This window comes from Lycium ferocissimum, chromosome 1, assembly GCF_029784015.1.
Source record: "Lycium ferocissimum isolate CSIRO_LF1 chromosome 1, AGI_CSIRO_Lferr_CH_V1, whole genome shotgun sequence".
NCBI lineage: Eukaryota > Viridiplantae > Streptophyta > Magnoliopsida > Solanales > Solanaceae > Lycium > Lycium ferocissimum.
In genome coordinates this window covers 51,137,327-51,152,447 of record NC_081342.1, presented here as the reverse complement: position 1 = coordinate 51,152,447, position 15,121 = coordinate 51,137,327, and the positions used below count along the sequence as shown (strand labels likewise).

Here is a 15,121-nt window from a genome sequence, read left to right as displayed (position 1 = left end):
GTGTAACGTACCCGGCCCTTTCGAGACTCAGTATGTAATACCAACTGATCAGTGGTTGCACAATAAAATGCACCCGGCCGACTATAGCGCGGCTCGGTGTGGTAAAACAGTGCATACATATATATATATATATATATATATATATATATATATATATACAATGCATTATAAGCCAATGAAGTAACAACGACCTCATTTCATCCGCTCTTACAGAGAGAAAAAAGAGAGCGAGAGAGGTGGAGTCCTTGGCGGCGAGGAAAAATGGTGAAGTTTTTGAAGCCAAACAAAGCAGTGATCCTTCTTCAAGGAAAATATGCCGGTCGTAAAGCCGACATTATCCGTGCCTTTGATGAAGGAACACGTGACAGGCCATACGGTCACTGTTTGGTTACAGGTATTTCCAAGTACCCAAAGAAGGTCATCCGTAAGGATTCAGCAAAAAAGTAAGCGAAGAAGTCGACAGGAAGGCGTTTATCAAGTCGGTGAATTACACACACATCATGCCAACACGTTACACACTTGATGTGGATCCGAAAGACGTGGTGAATGTGGATGTACTTGAAGCACGTGATAAGAAAGGTTACCGCCGTAAGGAAACTAAGGCTAGGCTTCGAGAGAGGTTCAAGACCGGAAAATCGTTGGTTCTTCACTGCTTAGGTTCTAAGGCGATGAAGTTCTCGGTGCTTAAGATTGAATCTCGATTTTGATGAAATGGTAATATTAATGGAGAATGCTTTTATTTTTAAGATACTATTAGGCTGTTTTTTGTTGTTGCACTATTTTGTTGATGGATAATTTCTAAATCATCTTTCAGTTATCTACAGTTTAATGCTGGTTTGTTTTAAAAAAAAAAAAAAGTAACAACAGCCTTTCGGAGTGACATAAGTTCGTAACCTCTGAAGGAATTATGGATCTCATATCGAATCCAAGGAAATAACTTAATGATGATAAACATCATAATATGGTAAGGATCAATCAAGTAATTAAGGCATTAAGATTTGAAATACATAGCATAGGAATGGAGTGAATTTGTTATGGAACGCTTGTAGCGGGCGTTGGAATTCTAAGTTTAACCGGCTCGCACATACGTCATAAAAGGAGGGAGGTGTCCCGGGGAAGTACGGTTGTGAATCGTACCGGGAAAGTCGAAAAAACCCGCCAACCACTTAATGGTGCTCTAAAGGATATATTTTAGAGTCGCCACCTAATTTTTAGGAAATTAGGAAAACCAGTTCGAAAAGGGTTCATTTTAAAATAACTATTTTACGACTATCCTAAAAGAAACCTAATCTACCAAAGTCTAGGTAAGGGTTCTGGTGATCCCCCGGGGAAGGTGTTACGCACCCCAGTATTGAAGATCCGCTCCATCATGGTTTACCTACGGGTTCTAATAGTTTACCTTATGATTATAAATTATTTTTGACAAAAATCGCTTAAGTCTAGATTTCTGCAATAAAAGAGTGTCATTTACATGTAAGAAATACACTTTTTAAGAAATCATCGAAGTATAATTCTGCTCAAAATTGAGCGTGGGTGTCGGACTTAAACACCTAAGCTAATACCCGAAGGCTCTTTGCCTAGGTAGGACTCCACGTAAGTCCACCCAAAAAGATTTTGAAAAAAGAAGCATTTTAAATTTATTAAAATAGCTTTATGAAAATAATTTTAGACATACTATTATACTGTCGTATATATACCGTAATTGATTATACTAGGTTTTTTTATTTTTAGTCTACCAATTATATTCTATACTTAGCCAAATTTTAACCCATGTTTGCACGAGTTTTATACATATTTACACAAGTTTCAATGCATCCATAATCGGCTCATAAGTTTCAAACAGTCCAGAACGGTCCCAGGCAGTCCAAAATTTCAATAATGTCAATTTAGTCCACAAAGAATTTTCCCAAATACAGCGTTTTAAGTCCAAAACAGTTTCAGTCCATTTTTATCCAATTTTTACACAAGTTCGAATTTAGTAAAAAAAAATCAGTTTTGGCAACTCTAAATTATGTGACAATCATATAAGGGTTCCAATATCTTGAATTTAAAGGCGCAAATATGAATCTAAATTGCATAAAGTAAAGAGTAAGGGTTTTGGGCCGACCAAGCCCAAACGAAGGTATTATGCACGTTTGTCCCTAAGTCCATACGTATGCTCCATTTTTCTCCGGATTGGGTTGACTCGATCTAGATATGTCGGTGGGCCTCGTTGGGGCCCACCAACGGGTTTGGGTGGATAAAATAAAATGGGTATGCACAATACTAATCAACATAGCTAAGAACTAAAATAATTACAGAGCCAAAAAATTAATTACATTGACTTGGGCCAAGCCCACATTAACAACCAAAGCTATAAGAAATATCGTAAAAAAGAAGCCTAAAGCAGAGGCCAGAACTGAGTGCAAAACACATAAAGAGGTCTAACGGACCAAAGGAGATGCAGCCCAGAATCAGAGGCCGAAATTACAACTTTCCCAGATTTCCAATTAAGTGTAAGACACAGTTTATACACAAGATATACCTCAAATATACACATTTAGGAGAGCAAAACAGTGTTGCATACCCTCCATATACTTGATATATACTTCATTTTTCTAACCAACTTTTATTCCCAGAGCTATAACTACACCAAAGCCTCCAAACACTTCAATTTTAAGCTTGATCCTAGAATTTTTAATTGGTTTTAAAGTCAAACAAGTTTCCAGAATTACATTAATGCTGCTAAGTGGTCTAGTCAATCTCATAAGGACTCCAAAGAATCCTCTAACTCAAACTAAAAACTCTAAAACCATCCCTAAGAACAAGTTAAAGAAGACTTGACTCAAATAATTCAAAGAAGGAAGAAAAACAGTGGCTTAATAATACAGATATCCCAATGGGTCTAAGCAACATGACTTAAACTATATGGTCATATGAGTGTCAAAATGGCATAGGAGCAAGTAGCAACAATAAGCAAATAGGAAGTGCAGAACAATCAGATTAGTTAGCGCAAAGATGAGGTACAACGGTCAACAAGACACAACACTAGGTCCTACTTGGCTTTCAACAGAATCAATGAGCAACAACAAGCAAGCTAGATGTCACGACCCGACTAGGGCCATGACGGGTATCCGGGGCTAACCACCGAGCACCGCTCATACTATTACTCACCTACTCTCATTCATAACATATGCTCATCATCATAAGAATCTATTAACATTGAAACATATTTACTTTTATAAACATAAGCCCTTCGGCTATCAAAATAATATATATATATATATATATATATATATATATATATATATATATATATATACATATACATGATATACATGTTATCTATGGGACCATACTACCCACACCGCGCATCTACTAGCCTCTACTGGAGTACTAGACATACGGACGGGACAGGACCCCGTCGTGCCCATAATATGGATATACATATATGTACCAAAAGAATAATCAATAGCACCTCCGGAATAAAGGAGGGCTCCTGTAAATCTGCTGGGGGCTCCTATGTATCCGCACCGTCTCCCTGTCTACCTATGGGCATGAACACAGCCTCCAAAGAAAACGGACGTCGCACGAATATTGTACTAAGTATGTAAGGCATAAACAATATTAAAACATCAATGAAATAAGAAAGCGTCAAATGAGGAACAATCGTGGGTCGGTCGTACCGTATCATAAAAGAAATAACGCATGTTGGCTTACTTTCATAATCATCATGTCATGTATGTATAAACGTATAAGCTTCCCGATCATATGGGTACGGTGTGATAATCAATAACATTACATTAGCCCCCGCGTCCGGGGTATCATCTCATGCCGCCCACTAGTGGTGTCTACCCATGCTATCTGGCCATGGTGTATAGCTGCCCGCCTTGGCGGTGACTGCCCGGCCATACAGGCACGGTGTAATATCATCATATGCTCATTATAGTATGCTTATAATAAAATACTTATCATAGCTCATCATAATGCATGCATAGAGACTCATAGATAATCATACTCTATCGGGGTGACATAAGGTCGTGGACCCCCGATTGAGTTATGGAACATTCATAAGCATTCTGCCTCACCTTGAAGGAACAAGCATAAGGTGAGTGTATACAATAATCAACATCGATAGATTATAAATAACATCATTAACTTTATAGGAACATCATATCATGGCTCTAGAGTCTTTAGACTTTAGCTTATCATCATCATTATCGTACTCATATCGTATCTCTTATCTCGTATGGCTATTCATGAACAAGGAGTCCTTACTTTCTTGAAGATAGGAAATTCATAAGGAGGGAGGAAATTCATGCCATAAGATTCATGCCTTAGAAAGAAGGATTAGCCTCACATACCTTTGTCGTTTAACTATTCTATCGCTTGCTCGTCCTCCTTTAATGCGCTCGTTTATACCTTCAAGGGAATTCGTACCAACATTAGATATACAATCATGAAAACGTACTTACTAAAGCTAGGAAAATTGGGCAGCATTTCCTTTATTTATACCACTTTCCTCCATATTCCATATCAACTCCCAATCATTTATAACAACAATCACAATATCATAACAACAATCGTCATTCATTTACATCGTCCACATTTCACAATTTCACTCCAATTCTCCATAAACATGACCAAAGTCCATTATCACGTTCTTTAATATCCCATACTTATTCCATGTTCTAAATGTCATTTATAACGTATTTATAATCTCAACACAACCACTTTCATGATTCAATCCAACTATTACTCAATAATAACACTATTCACACATTTATGACCCATTTTCTATACTCTTCTACAATCCATGTGTTTCAACTTCTTAATACTTCAAATAACATAGAAAGATCATGAAACGTACCTTAGACGGTGGAGGAATAAGCCTTGAATGGTAATACTCCCTTTTTCACCAAAACCCTATTTCATCTCTCTTGGGATTTCTTGATTTGGATAGCTTTTAATGGGTTTCATACACTTGATTCTCTCTAATTCTTGTTGTTGATCTTGGATTTCCTTTGTTTTCTTGTGGTTGAAGTGTATGAAATGTTCTACAGAGGTTTTGAATTGTGGAGGTGAAAGAGGAAATGAAAATGAAATGAGGAGAGGTCCCTTATATAATTTCACATTCAGTCCCGACTGGAATATACGGACCAACATACGGGTCCGTATAATTTCTACCGACCGTATGTTTGGACCGTATATTTGGTCCAAAGGAACATGTCATTCGGGCTGGATCTACGGTTGGACATACGGTCCATACATTTTATACGGCCAGTATGTCTGGCCGTAAGTTTGCCCAGTTTTCCGAGACTTGTTCTCGTCGACTCGTTTGATCTCCGATCCTTATGGAACCTTCTTAACACTTGTCTAACACCTCAATACCATTCTAAGGGATGTCATAACTCTTCCTTAAAGTATCATTAGAGCGTCGTTGACTCAATACCCGGAATTCTTATCCGATACACTCTACTTATAGATCGCTTTCCTTAACAACTTTCTTTCCTTAACTCGAATGTCTTTGGAAATCTTAATTCGGGCCATCAAATACTATTTCTTACTTGTCCAAACCTCGTATACGTCAACCCCCTCGTTAGTCTATTTGCTGTACACTAAGGGGGAATTTTCCAAGGTGTAACATTCTTCCCCCCTTTTGGAACATTCGTCCTCGAATGTTAAGTCATCGGGAATTCCATAAAAATTTCGCCAGAGTTTCCCCTATAATATGGCACTACTATACTGTCACAACAACCCATAATATCATTGCTTCACAGGGCCGCAACACAATAGCAATATAAATTGGCCACACACGACCCATATCCATAAAAGAAAAGTATAAGTTATCATTTATAATCTCTCGATGGAATAAATGTGGATCATAGATTTCATCTTCTTCCGTTTCCCAAGTAAATGTGGATACATGGATTTCATCTTCTTTTCCACTTCCCAAGTCATCTCCTCTCGGTTGTTATTCCGCCATAGGACCTTAACTGAAGCTACTTCCTTATTCCGAAGTTTCCGTACTTGCCTGTCTAGTATGGCGATAGGCACTTCTTCATAGGCTAGCTTATCTGTGATATGAACATCATCTATTGGCACAATATTTTTGGGATCTCCCACACATTTGCGGAGAATTGAGACATGGAATACTGGATGAACTAATTCAAGCTCCGAAGGCAAGTCCAATTTATACGCCACTTGACCCACCTTGCGGATGATTTTGTAGGGTCCAATATATCGAGGACTCAACTTTCCCTTTCTTACCAAATCTCATCACCCCTTTCATTGGTGATACTTTTAAGAATACCCAATCATCGACTTGGAATTCTAAATCTCGCCATAGCTATCCGCATAAGATTTTTGGCGACTTTGGGCTGTCAATAATCGATCTCGGATCATCTTGACTTTTTCTACCGCTTGCTGAATTAACTTAGGGCCTATTAATTGTACTTCTCCGATTTCAAACCATCCAATTGGAGATCTACACTTCCTCCCATACAAAGCTTCATACGGAGCCATTTGGAGACTCGAATGGTAGCTATTATTGTAAGCAAATTCGATTAGGGGTAAGTGGTTATCCCAACTACCACCAAAATCTACTACACATGCTCGTAGTATATCCTCCAAGGTCTGAATAGTACGTTCAGCTTTCCCATCCGTCTGCGGATGAAACGCCGTGCTGAGCCTTACTTGAGTACCTAGACCTTCTTGGAAGGATTTCCAGAACTTAGCTGTAAACTGTGCCCCTCTATCTGTAATGATGGATATCGGAATGCTATGAAGTCTCACAATCTATTTGATATACAGCCTCGCATAATCTTCTACTAAGTAGGTGGTTCTAACTGGAAGAAAATGAGCTACCTTCATCAATCTATCCACGATCACCCATATAGAATCATACTTGCCTCGGGAACGGGGCAATCCTACAATAAAATCCATATTGATCACTTCCCATTTCCACATAGGAATTTCCATTGCTTGCAATAATCCCCCTAGCTTTTGATGTTCTACCTTCACTTGCTGGCAATTTGGGCATTGTGCTATAAATTCTGCTATGTCTCTTTTCATGCCATCCCACCAATACATCCTTTTGAGATCATGATACATCTTCGTCCTTCTTGGATGGATAGAATACCGAGAATAATGAGCTTCTTCCAGAATCTGACGACGAAGTCCCACAATATCCGGCACACATAACCTATTCTGGTACCTGAGAACCCCATCTACTGAGACTTCAAATGGTGACTTTTCTTTTGGGAACTACACACCTTTATAATACTTTAATTTGGGATCCTCGTATTGGCGCTCATTTATTTCTGTGTCCAAGGACGAAACCGTAGGATTATTAACACGAACTCCCGAATCACTAAATCAATTAAACGTACTCCAAGATTAGCTAATTGGTAGAGTTCATGGTCATCCTTTCTTCCCCGAGGGAACATTGCATATAAGCTACCCATTGATCGGCGGCTAAGCGCATTTGCTACATTTGCTTTTCCGGGGTGGTATAAAATACTTGCGTCATAATCTTTCAATAATTCTAACCACCGCCTTTGCCGCAGATTCAATTCCTTCTGTGTGAAAATATATTGAAGGCTCTTGTGATCTGTATAGATATCAACATGCACACCATACAAGTAATGTCTCCACATTTTTAATGCATGAATAACTGCGGCCAATTCAAGATCATGAGTTGGGTAGTTCTTTTCATGTTTCCGCAGCTGCCTCGAAGCATACGCGATGACTTTACCGTGCTGCATTAACACACATCCTAGCCCAACACCGGAAGCATCGCAATATACCACATACCCATCTGGCCCTTCTGGAAGTGTTAGAACTGGAGCTGAGGTTAATCTGTCTTTCAACTCTTGGAAGCTACGCTCACAAGCGTCATTCCACTTAAATTTAGCTGACTTCTGGGTTAGCTTCATCAATGGGGCTGAAATAGATGAAAAGCCTTCTACGAATCTTCAATAATAACCTGCCAATCCCAAAAAACTACGAACTTCGGTAGGCGTCGTAGGCCTTGGCCAAGTCTTCACAACCTCGATTTTTCTGGGTGTCAACTCTAATGCCATCATCTGAAATAACATGACCCAAGAATGTCACAGAATTTAGCCAAAACTCACACTTTGAATATTTTGCATACAACTCCCGAGTTCAAAGAATTCCAAGAACAATACGTAAATGATCTGCATGTTCTGATTCTGTGCGAGAGTACACCAGAATATCATCAATGAATACTATCACGAACAAATCCAAGAGAGGCCTAAATACATTATTCATTAGATTCATGAACACTGCCGGAGCATTAGTTAGCCCAAACGACATCACTCGGAACTCATAATGGCCATATCTCGTCCTGAAGGCTGTTTTGGGAATATCTTCTTCTCTAACTCTCACTTGATGATAACCCGATCTCCAATCTATTTTAGAAAAACACTTGGCACCCTATAACTGATCAAATAAGTCATCAATCCTCGGAAGAGGATATCTATTCTTTATCGTTACCTTATTCAACTGTCTGTAATCAATACACATTCGTAGAGAACCATCTTTCTTTCTCACAAATAGGATTGGTGCTCCCCACGGGGATGAACTAGGTCGAATAAACCCCTTTTCTAGCAAATCTTTCAACTGCGCCTTTAACTCTTTCAATTTCACGCCGAGCCATTCGATAAGGAGGAATAGAAATAGGCTTAGTGTCCGGAAACACATCAATAGCGAAATCAATTTCTCTTTCTAGAGGAAGGCCTGGAAGTTTATCTAGAAATACATCCGGAAACTCATTTACTACCGAAACGGATTGAAATGTTAGTGGTGTTGCCTCGGTGTCACGAACTCGAACTAAATGATAAATATACCCCTTGGCTATCATCTTTCTTGCCTTAAGGTAGGAAATAAACTTACCTCTTGGAGCTGCTGTATTACCTTTCCATTCAAGCACGGGCTCTCCCGGAAATTGAAATCGGACTAATTTCAATCGGCAATCGACATTAGCATAGCATGAGGCCAACCAATCCATACCCATTATAACATCAAAGTCTAGAATTTCTAGCTCAACTAAATCAGGTTTGGTTCGGCGATCAGATATCACAATTATACAATCTTTATACACTTGTTTAGCTATTACGGGATCACCAACCGGAGTAGACACCTCGAAAGGTTTAATTGGCTCGAATTTCACCCCAATACGATTAGCAACATATGGAGTGATATATGATAATGTGGAACCCGGATCTATCAATGCATACACGTCATGAGAAAACACGACAATGTACCCGTAACCACATCCGGGGAGATCTCGAGATCACCGTCGTCCCATAAAGCATATAAGCGGGGCCGTGTAGCACCCCATAAGTAGATGCTCCCCCTCGGCCTCTACCTCGGCTTTCCCGGAATGCGAGAGTACGCCTATCGGACGCACTGATGAAGAACCAACCGCTGATCCTGTGGGCTAGACCCCAACTCTGCTGCTCATCGATGGGCAATCTCTCATCATATGCCCTGCCTGACCACAAGCGTAACAAGCATCTGAACCGTGGCGGCACTGTCCAGAATATAATCTACCGCATTGGCTGCATTGCGGTACTAGAGGTCTCCTCTGACTATAATCTCCCCTAAACTGAGAACCTGGGGCCCTCGAACTCTGGCCCTATCCTGAACTCAAATCTTCTGCCTATAAACCGGGGAGGTGCACTCGTTACTGACTGGACTGAGTTCCTAGAATATGACTGCCTTGATCCCCCTCTATAATCACTGCCTGTGCCTATAGATCTGGCCCGTTTGATTTTCCCTCTATCAACATCACGATCACCGCTTTGTGGAGGTTGTTGTCCTTCAAGATTTGGGCTTGAATGCGAAAAATATCCATCCCATCTTGCAATGAAGCCGTTAAGCAATCCTTAAATAAATGTGGCCCTAAACCACTCACAAATATATGCACAGTATCGCCCATGTCGGCCACCATAGTAGGAGCATATCTAGCCAAAGAATTAAATTGAAGGCTATACTCCCGAGCGCTCATGTTCCCTTGCTTCAAATTTAAGAATTTATCCGCTCTAGCTCGGCGGACCTCGGGTGGCAAATAATGGCGAATGAAAGCATCCACAAATTCTTTCCAAACAGGAGGAGGCGCATTCTCTTGCCTCGATGCTATCCAATTATTATACCATAAAACCGCCACATCCCGGATTCTATATGATGCCAACTCCACAGATTTAGTCTCGGAAGTATGAATAATCCGCAATGTTCTCAACATTTCATCAATAAAGCCCTGCGGGTCTTCATCTAGTATTGACCCAAAGAATTCCGGAGGATTCAAGCTCATAAAGTCATGGGCTCTAGTACTAGCTGAACGATCACTTGGGCCCACATTCTGCCGCTGTGCCTGAGCGGCAACCAACTGCGTCAATAAATGAATGGCCTCGGTCACTTGTTGACCCGAAGTAGCCGGTGGAGGAATTGGGCATAGTGAGCCGGGCCGAAGCCCCTTCTTGCTCTTCCGTAATAGGCGGAGTAGTGGAGGCATTAGATGGAGCCTCATTATGTGATTCATCCTCATCTACATTCATAGGTGGCTCCCTTCCTGCCCGCCTCTTTGCGTAGTCTTGCCCTTCTGGACGGCTTTAGCATTTCCCTTTGGCGGCATTTTTGAAATCACAACACACTTATTAGGGAGGATTAAATCTTACCCACGGCTCTATCGCACGAACTCATAAGAAGAAAGATGGTCATTTTTCCTAAATGCCACCATGGCCTCTTGTTTATTAGCGTGGCGTGTAACACACCATAAACAAGGCTGTACTAGACACGGCTCGTGAACACTTCCTAGAGCGGAATCGCTCTGATACCATACTGTCACGACCCGACTAGGGCCATGACGGGTATCCGGGGCTAACCACCGAACACCGCTCATACTATTACTCACCTACTCTCATTCATAACATATGCTCATCATCATAAAAATCTATTAACATTGAAACATAATTACTTTTATAAACATAAGCCCTTCAGCTATCAAAATAATATATATATACATGAAATCTATGGGACCATACTACCCACACTGCGCATCTACGAGCCTCTACTGGAGTACTAGACATACGGACGAGACAGGACCCCGTCGTGCCTATAATATGGATATACACATATGTACCAAAAAAATAATCAATAGCACCTCCAGAATAAAGGAGGGCTCCTGTAAATCAGCTGGGGGCTCCTATGTATCCGCACCGACTCCCTGTCTACCTGTGGGCATGAACACAACGTCCAAAGAAAACGGACGTCAGTACGAATATTGTACTGAGTATGTAAGGCATAAACAATATTAAGACATCAATGAAATAAGGAAGCGTCAAATGAGGAACAATCTGTGACTGGCTGTATAGTATCATAAAAGAAATAATGCATGCTGGCTTACTTTCATAATCATCATGTCATGTATGCATAAACGTATAAGCTGCCCGACCATATAGGTACGGTGTGATAATCAATAACATTAGCCCGCGTCCGGGGTATCCTCTCATGCCGCCCACTAGTGGTGTCTGCCCATGCCATCTGGCCATGATGTACAGCTGCCCGCCTTGGCGGTGACTGCCCGGCCATACAGGCACGGTGTAATATCATCATATGCTCATTATAGTATGCTTATAATAAAATACTTATCATAGCTCATCATAATGCATACATAGAGACTCATAGATAATCATACTCTATCGGGGTGACAAGGTCGTGGACCCCCGATTGAGTTATGGAATATTCATAAGCATTCTGCCTCACCTTGAAGGAACAAGCATAAGGTGAGTGTATACAATAATCAATATCGATAGATTATAAATAGCATCATTAACTTTATAGGAACATCATATCATGGCTCTAGAGTCTTTAGACTTTAGCTTATCATCATCGTTATCGTATCTCTTATCTCGTATGGCTATTCATGAACAAGGAGTCTTTACTTTCTTGAAGATAGGAAATTCATAAGGAGGGAGGAAATTCATGCCATAATATTCATGCCTTAGAAAGAAGGATTGGCCTCACATACCTTTGTTGTTTAACTATTCTATCGCTTGCTCGTCCTCCTTTAATGCACTCATTTATACCTTCAAGGGAATTTGTGTCGTCATTAGCTAATCAATCATGAAAACGTACTTACTAAAGCTAGAGAAAATTGGGTAGCATTTCCTTTGTTTATATTACTTTCCTCCATATTCCATATCAACTCCCAATCATTCATAACGACAATCACGATATCATAAACAATAAGCATCATCTAATTACATTGCCCACAATTCATAATTTCACTACAATTCTCCATAACAATGACCAAAGTCCATTATCGCGTTCTTTCTCATAAAATACTCATTTCATGTTCTAAATGTCGTTTATAACGTATTTACAATCTCAACACAACCACTTTCATGATTCAATCGAACTACTACTCAATAATAACACTATTCACACATTTATGACCCATTTTCTATACTCTTCTACAATCCATGTGTTTCAACTTCTTAATACTTCAAATAACATAGAAAGATCATGAAACTTACCTTAGATGGTGGAGGAATAAGCCTTGAATGGTAATACACCCTTTGCACCAAAACCCTATCTCATCTCTCTTGGGATTTCTTGATTTGAATGGCTTTTAATGTGTTTCATACACTTGATTCTCTCCAATCCTTGTTGTTGATCTCGGATTTCCTTTGTTTTCTTGTGGTTGAAGTGTATGGAATATTCTAGAGAAGTCTTGAAGTGTGGAGGAGTGGGAGTGAAATGAAATGAAATGAGAAAGAGGTCCCTTATATAATTTCACATTCAGTCCCGACTCGAATATACAGACCAACATACGGTCCGTATAATTTCTACTGACCGTATGTTTGGGCCGTATTTTTGGTCCAGTGGAACATGTCATTCTGGGCTGGATCTACGGTCCATAGATTTTATACGGCCAGTATGTCTGGCCGTATGTTTGCCCAGTTTTCCGAGACTTGTTCTCGTCGACTCGTTTGATCTTCGATCCTTATGAAACCTTCTTAACACTTGTTTAATACCTCAATACCAATCCAAGGGACGTTATAACTCTTTCTCAAGGTATCATTAGAACGTTGTTAACTCAATACTCGGGATTCTTATCCGATACACTCAACTTATAACTCGCTTTCCTTAACAACTTTCTTTCCTTAACTCGAATGTCTTTGGGAACCTTAATTAGGGTCATCAAATACTATTTCTTACTTGTCCAAACCTCGTATACATCATGCCCCTCGTTAGTCCATTCGCTGTACACTAAGGGGGAATTATCCAAGGTGTAACACTAGAGGATTGGCCTAACTAAAGAATTCATTTTTTTTTTTTACCAAGAGGGATTCAAATCAGTTTCTAAAGGTCATTTTTAGCCATATTTGACACTCAAGCAAGTTACAGAATCAAGCAACAAGGTACTGAGTTATTTTAGGCTAGTTTTAGCTTTAAGCAGGTTCAAATATTCAAAGGACAAGTATGCAGGTTCATGAAGTATAGTTAAGCCTAATTATGGCCAAAGGGAAAAGTTCAGACAAAGGCACTAAATAATTCAGGAGTTCCAAAAGCATTAAAGAAGGAACATAATACTACCTTAGTCTTTCAACAATGTTTCAGTCATGGTTCAGTTTCAAAACAAGTAAATAGGGATCAAAAATAATAATAGGCAGTCTCAGGCTACACAGGCAAATGTCAGGAGGGAGATGTATCACAAAAGCAAGTGTCACACTCAATCCTTTGAAACAGCTTCAGCATTAGTTTAAAATCCCCACACTTAGGCCATTATGTGATCATACCAATCAAAGCGAACCAAGCAGACTATAAGCAATATAAGTATCAAATGCAAGTTGCTAATGACAGACCAACATGAACATGACAAACAGGCTGCCAATATGGGATAGAGCAATGATCCACAAGTCACAAACAAGTCAAAAACCAACAGGTCAGCCACCCCCAGACCCCATTATTCCAGTTTCAATACAAGAAAACAAACTCTCTCACAGCTCCTATTCCCCATTCCTCTTAGCAAATTCCCAGAAAAAAAAGAAAAGAAAATCAGCAATCCCACAATGTTCAACCATCTAGACTCTTTAAGATAAACTAACAAGATAAGTTGCAAGTCTGTTAGACCCTTACGTCAAATAAGTATCTAACTTAACAATCTCATCATACAACTGTGCTAGTTCAAGGGAGTCAACCTTAGATTTCAAATAGCTAACAGGATTCAAAAGAGCAAATCACAGTATAAGTCAAACAAATAGTGGCCATAAAACAATAAGTTCCTCTTCCCAAATCCTTTAAAGTCACAGAGTCAAGAACAAGGAAGTCAAAATACCTTTTAAAGATTCTTGGAACTAGCAGAGTTTCTATATCAACATTCCAGGTTCAAGCAAACAGTTTTTAGGAAAAAGTGAGAGTCTTCAACATACCAATTCTTCAACATACCAATTTTAAAAAGAAGGCTTGAAACCATTTTACAAGTTCATGTGACAAGTAGGAAGAACGACAGCCTCAGATTATGAAGATGAGCTCAACATAAGCATGACAAGCAAAGGTTTAGATTAAATAAGGCAACACAGAATTTCAAACAAGAAATAATTCCAGATTTTAAGATCATTTTCAAGTTCACAATAGCCTTTAAAGGGTACTCCAAGATCAAATGTATATCAAGTTCCCAACTCTGGTTTCAAAGCCAACAAAACTTACAGAATACAACAACAGACCTAGATAACTAGCTAACAAAAGGAGAGGAGACTTGTAATCACAAAAGAGATCCACACATTATAGTTAAGCAAAACAACCTCTTTCTTTCCTTTTATGACAGATTCTAGGTAAACATTGGCAGTACACACAAATTCAAAAAGTGAGTTCCAAGACTTCACAGATTCCACCCCCCGGAAATTTTAGAACCTTACCTTTTTTAAAGGATGTTAAACCATTATAGGTGATTCAAAATTAACAAGTGCTAAAAAAAGGATCAACTTTGACCGTCAAGACTTAGATTTTAACGGAGTTTCTAAAGGAAGAAACTTAAACTTTATGTGCACGATCAACTTTGAGACCATATACGTCACACCCCACTGACAGATGGGCACCCGACCCCTATTTAGGC

General features: G+C 39.6%; 1 pseudogene; it reads left to right on the top strand.

The window, feature by feature from the left end:
• The first annotated feature begins 200 nt into the window (after positions 1-200).
• LOC132030061 (large ribosomal subunit protein eL27-like) lies at positions 201-864 on the top strand (annotated as a pseudogene).
• The last annotated feature ends 14,257 nt before the right edge of the window (positions 865-15,121 follow it).